Here is a 6,292-nt window from a genome sequence, read left to right as displayed (position 1 = left end):
CCAGTCACCTATGTAAAGCACTTTGGGACGTCTTCCTGACGTGAAAGGCACCCTATAAATGTAAATTGTAATTGTATTGTAAATTGCATAGATGTACCAGCTCCAGTGGCATAACTATAATAATAATAGCATTTTACATAGAGCTTTTCACGTCTTCGAGACATCTCAAAGCGATTCACAGAATATACTGTAAAGTGAATTGACTATATTTGTGGGCGCAACACGGCAGCCAATTGCATGCAGCAGTGTCCCACAAACAGTCATGGATTGAAGTGACCAATTTATTATTGTTTTTTTTTCTTGAGGGATTATTATTAGGCGTTTGGAGTAAGGAAACTTGCCCACGGTTTCATCCTGCCGGGATTCGAACCCAGATCTCTCGCTTGAGAGGCGAGTGCTCTAACCACTGAGCTATAGGACTCCACAACAAAGAAACCATTTGCAACTACAATGTCGGAAATGGTTCAGCTGCACTGGGGCCGACAAGGTTATGGGGGCCCAACCCATTGGTGGTGGAATGTTGTGTGGGTGGAAAATAATCCACCCAAAAAAAATATTTGTGCCATTTCAGAAACACTTACTTGTCTCCTGGGTTTGAAGTAGGCCAGTATGGGTTAGTAAAACGTGTGACTGACTCACTCTACCTGGGGATACAGTTCCAAACCCACCAAACTACCTCAGGTACCTTACTAAAGAGACCATTCTTCATGTGAGAACCTATGCAGTTATTCTTGGCAAATGTTCAGGAAAGGACATCGCAGCCAAACTAGATCATGTCCTTACCTGATCTTTTTTTGTCTTACAGTGACACATGCCTTTACTAGTATTTTTTAAAAATACCGTTTTAACTTGTGCTGTTTTAATCTACTTTGGTTGTAAGCACTCAGTAAAATGTGCAGGTAACCAAAAGAGAATATTTCATGAGGTAGAACTGCATATTTTATCGGGATTGAACACTATGTGTTGACGTGTGTAGGAGTGAGATTTCTGTGGTATTCAAATAACCTGCATATATACTCAAAGTTGAGTAAATCATATTGATCAGATTATGTCCACGTTCCACTTAATGTAGGAATGTGAATCCACAGTGCTGTGACTCAGAAGCCATTCTTCAATATGTGAGACGTGTCAGTAAATGTCAGCAGATTCATTGATTGTTGAATCTTGACATTCAAGTTTGCTCCAACACATTACTTATTTGAATACATTGCAGGAGGGGCTCACCGACTCATGGCAATTTCAGCACCGGAAGAAGTCGTTAAACGGGCCTTTTGATTTCCTCATGACATTAAATAGTTGGGTGGATTTTCTTCTTTGCTGTTCCGTCTAAAACCTACATGCAATATATCTCCACATGATCACAAATGTAGAGTTAGGAACCAATGAACAGAGTTGCCGTCTAGCTCTTTCAGGCTGTTCTGCCAGTTTATCAGATTACAGGAGGCCTTTTAATCCCATGTGCCTGATTTTTGTCTCAATCCCTTCATACTTGTAACTTCCCAGGGTAATGTGTAGCAAGACTTAATAATCCTTACATTTGATATAGTGCCTTTTATGCCAGGAGGATGTCTCACAAGATACACTGTAGAGTCTAGTGCCTGTGTATTTGGTAAGCAAATTTATTTTGTATCATGGGGTGTTTGCTGTTATCATTCATATTTATCAGAGGCTGTAGAAATCTTGCAGTGTAAGTGTATGCAGTAAAGATGTCAGTCTTTTGTACTAAGCCCACTTGAATGATTAAAAATAGCTGAGGTACACTTATAGATTCTACTAAATGTCACTTGTGACCAAAGCATTTTGAGCTATATATAGGTGAATTACTGGTGTGGTTAATTTGAGATGATGAATAAAGAATATCATACAAAGCAGCTTCTTCAATGATCTATTTGGAAATAAAAACCCGGTCTGCTCAACTACATCACCTATAATAATTCTCCTTGCATTTGATATAGTGCCTTATCACATTGTTGAGACATCTCAAAGAGCTTCACAGGATATATTGTAAATTGTCGTGACTGCATATTCTGTGGGCGAAACGTGGCAGCCAATTGTGCAAAGCAGTGACCTACAAACATTCATTGATTGAGTGACCAAATTATTAATATGTTTTTTGGAGGCATTATTAACCCCCGGAAAGCGATCCACCAATTGACTAACAACTGGGTTCCTACTTACTGCTATATGAAGCAGAAAATCATAGAGTTGAATCTGCTCAGGACTGAGTTATTTCAACTTAACATGGCAATAGTTGGGAGTTTACAATTTGCTAGAGTGTTTTCTGGGCTAAGAAGAGGGAAAGGATTTGAAATGGAAAACTGCTGCTGGTGATTTTCTCATGGCCACATCACAAGACACAACACTGCAGACTATTTCAAAATGTCCTACCGGAGCCAAGGATTTTATCCACTAATCTCTGGTATTGAAGTGAACACTGTGATGATAGCTTTACAGCTTCAAACTGGTTCAAATGGTAAAGTACAATTCAAGACTAATACAGTTGTATTATATGCAACACAAAAAAGAACACAGGGCACATTTTACATTTGATAACTCATTTTAAAAATGAATCATCATTTAGCTTGTAGTAGTAGCAATATGATTCAAATGTCGATAGTACACCAGACAGTGAAATAACCTGCTGAAAATATAATTAAAATAACCAACTTAAGATTGTTACAACCAATTTTTATCATTTTATTTTCTTTACTTTATTTTTTCTATTTTTCTCACCTCCTCTTTTGAAATTTTACAGTTCCATGAGGATCAGCAGATCATCTGCCTCTATATCCTCAATAGTGAACATTAAGACTCCTTACATAATTCTTTCTCCAGGACTACTGGCATCCTGCCTGACTGCCTGTCTGACATCAAGTCCTGTACGAGGGACAACTTTCTCCATCTCGTCCTCATTTTCATGGCCATCCATGGCCTTGCCCCTCCTACCTCTCTGGCCTGCTGACTTCCTACAAACCTGCCTGCTCCCTCCGTTCGGTGGGCTCTGGCCTGCTCCATGTCTCCCGCCTGACCCGCCCTAGCATCGGTGGCTGGGTTTTCAGCCTCTCTGCTCCCACACTCTGGAACTCCATCCCATGGTCCCTTCGCCTCGCTTCCTCCCTCGCCTCCTTTAAGGCCGGTCCAAGATCCTTCTCTTCGATCGTGCCTTCAGTCGCCTCCCACCTCTCTGCCTTCCCTCACCCTTACACCACCCCTCCCCCATGCTCGGGCCCCAACACCTGACTGTTCAGCGCTTTGGGACATCCTCCCGACGTGAAAGGTGCTCTGTAAATGTGATATTGTTGTTATTGTTTCACAGGGCCTTAAGATTTTGCATTGCTTTCAGTTTTCTCTACCTCCTATAATCCAGTATATTGAATTGACAAACGATTCAACAATAGAGGCATCATAGCCAAATTGAATTGGTTCTTGAAAACCGTATTTAGATTGAGGGTCTATGTTGTTATAGCATTATACTCACTACCCAGAGAAAACAATAAAGAGTGGAAATCCTCCCTGATTACTTATCTCCATTATCCAGAAGTTGCTAAATCCCAGTGTCCTACCCCTATCAATCACTGTGGAGTCCTGTAGCTCAGTGGTTAGAGCACTCGCTTTGCAATTCCAGGCAGAGGGCGAAACCTTGAGCAAGTTTCCTTACTCCACACAGAGCCTAATAATAATCCCTCCAAAACCAAAAACAATAATAAATTGGTCATTTTCAATCTACGACTGTTTGTGGGACATTGCTGTGCGCAATTGGCTGCTGCTTTCGCCCACAAATATGCAGTCAATTCACTTTACAGTGTGTTCTGTGAAGCGCTTTGGGACATCCTCCCGACGTGAAAAGCGCTATATCAAATGCAAGGATTATTATTATTATTATTATTACTACAGATCAGTTAACAGTTCAGGGATTAAACTTTTGATCTTCAAGTTTGTATGGCTCAGTCCCATACCCGACAGCGTATTGATCCTCTAAGCCATCAAGAAATATTTTAACTTTACATGGCAACTAAATTACTGAGCTTATTGTGGAGCCCAGAGTAGCATTAGGATTGTTGAGACAATGGCACAGTTTTCGTGAATAGGTTTCAGAAAAGACCAAAGAGCCTCTGGTCCCAGGTCTCCTGAACAACCCAGAGTCACATTTGACTAGTAATGTTTTGATCAGGTAAGTCTTGTTCAGGTTTCTTTGCTATTCATACTATGAATATGGTTCATACAATAAAATACTCTGAGATGCTAATATGAAATGTTCTACTAACAATGCTTTGTGGCAATTATTATAAGGGGATTGATAGCATTCATAGCATATCCTTAAAGCTGAACATCAAGACTCCTCACAGTGTATTCAATCTTTCACTGGGTTTAAGATTTTGCAGCTCCCTCAGTTTTCTCTATCTCCTATAATTTGCAGACTTCTAAACCCCAGGATGGGTATCACCAAAACATTACTTCTTGATTTAACTCATCCTCCCTCCTACTCAGTTCAGTCTCAGTGGGTATGTAATTGGACAGTGTGAACCTTTACATCCAATGGTAGTGGATTGTATACTGAAAAAACACTCCATCCCTTGAGAACAAGACTGCATAGACGCAAGTGACCTGTGTACGAGACAAAATAAAACGAAGTTGGCGGCATGTCTGAAAGCAAGAAACAATCTTTGCATTCATTAAAGCTCCACCACACACAGACGACCTTGTGCTATTAATACAGTAACTTACACAGTTATTGCAAAGTTTCATGGGGGAGGGGAGGAGATTTATACTGAGCCACACAAAATTTAAACAGAAGCTTTCACCAGTGATCCTAGGCTATCTGAGTTTCATATCCCGTCATGGGACTTGAACCTACAACCTTCTGATTCAGAGCCGACAATGCTACAACTGAACCAAGTTGACCCACAATAAGGTGCGATTGGAGACTGTTCCACTTAATGGGCACAGGCATTATCTGCTGTGAAGTAGTCACAGAAACAGAATGAAACACTACTTCTCATCATCCAGCAACATTTCTTATGTGAAAATGACAAAACCAAATATTTTGCAAAATGCACAGCCTGATTGAAAATACGTCAATGCATTATACTATAACTTTGGATTTTATGCATTAGCACATCAAACAGTCTCAGAAACGTTAGTATAGTTACACATATTATGTGGGAAAACAAGGCAGTTAATCTGTGCCAGCAACATCCCACAAACAGAAAGAACGACAGTCTCCAAGTTGTCAACCTCCAAGTTGACATACAAAACAAAATGTGTCCTTCTCTACCTCCCTTTAGAGTGGGGTTTGGCATCTCCCAACTCCTTCCCTCCTCCAACAGTAGCACAGCATAGACTCAGAGGAACGTTGTATGAGCCTGGAGTTTCTCAATGTGCTACTATCAAGAAAATTCCTCCTTTCGTTAAGCTTTTCATAGTTATTCATTTTTCCACAGTTTTAACTAAGCTTCTTCTGAATGGCTTCCAGACTCCAATAAAAACCCAAGTCAAATAGTCACTAAATCTGGGCTTTATTTTGTGGTCATACTTCTGCCATCCTCAGGTAGAAGTGCGTAAACATCCTCTTCCGTGTCGGTGAGCTCACAATGAGGTCTATTGAATATTCCTAGCCTAGAACTGCCAACATAAACAAGTTTAGTTCCTTTTGAAACTGTCCACACTAACTGTATCCATTAACTGCTCTAAATGTTCACCACTGTCTGCATAAAATTAATTAAAGTCAGTTCACCTAAACACAGCCAGAGTTACTGTATCTGATCATTATCCAGTGAGATATCCCTAATCCATGGATCCAAGAAGCACAAATAAATAGTGCATTATTAATAATATGTAATCCAACTTTGCTATTATTATAAGGTTTGTTCCATATTTCCCCACTGAAGATATCTACTATATCCTAATTTCTCTGTTCAATTTAACATTATTTTTGTTCAAGTATTTATACAGTTGTTTTTCAATTGTCATGTACTCAGCTTCAACAATCATTTGTGGTAAAGCATGTTCATGTTGTGCAATTAATAAAATATTCCAATCCATTTTTTTTTCTCCAGATGATTATCCTCAATCAATGCCCTCCTGATGCTGACTCGCCCGATAATTAGGAATAATGTGGATTGCTGAGTGGTTTAGAAGCAGTACCATTAAGGGTAATCGGAAATGGGAACAGGAAGGAAATGGCTTGATATTTTGTTGAGATTATAAAAATCTCTTACATTTGATACAGCACCTTTCACATCGAGATGACTCAAAGCGCTTCGTAGTATTTACTTTAAAGTTAGTAATTGCA

General features: G+C 39.7%; 1 non-coding gene across 1 annotated transcript; it reads right to left on the bottom strand.

Annotated features, from left to right (window-relative positions):
• Positions 1-349: 349 nt before the first annotated feature.
• On the bottom strand, positions 350-421 carry trnae-cuc. The gene has a single exon. It is a non-coding gene; the product is annotated as a tRNA-Glu (tRNA).
• Positions 422-6,292: the final 5,871 nt, after the last annotated feature.

The sequence above is a fragment of the Callorhinchus milii genome, unplaced genomic scaffold (genome assembly GCF_018977255.1).
Source record: "Callorhinchus milii isolate IMCB2004 unplaced genomic scaffold, IMCB_Cmil_1.0 Scaffold11, whole genome shotgun sequence".
Taxonomy (NCBI): domain Eukaryota; kingdom Metazoa; phylum Chordata; class Chondrichthyes; order Chimaeriformes; family Callorhinchidae; genus Callorhinchus; species Callorhinchus milii.
This window is presented reverse-complemented; position numbering and strand designations above follow the sequence as displayed.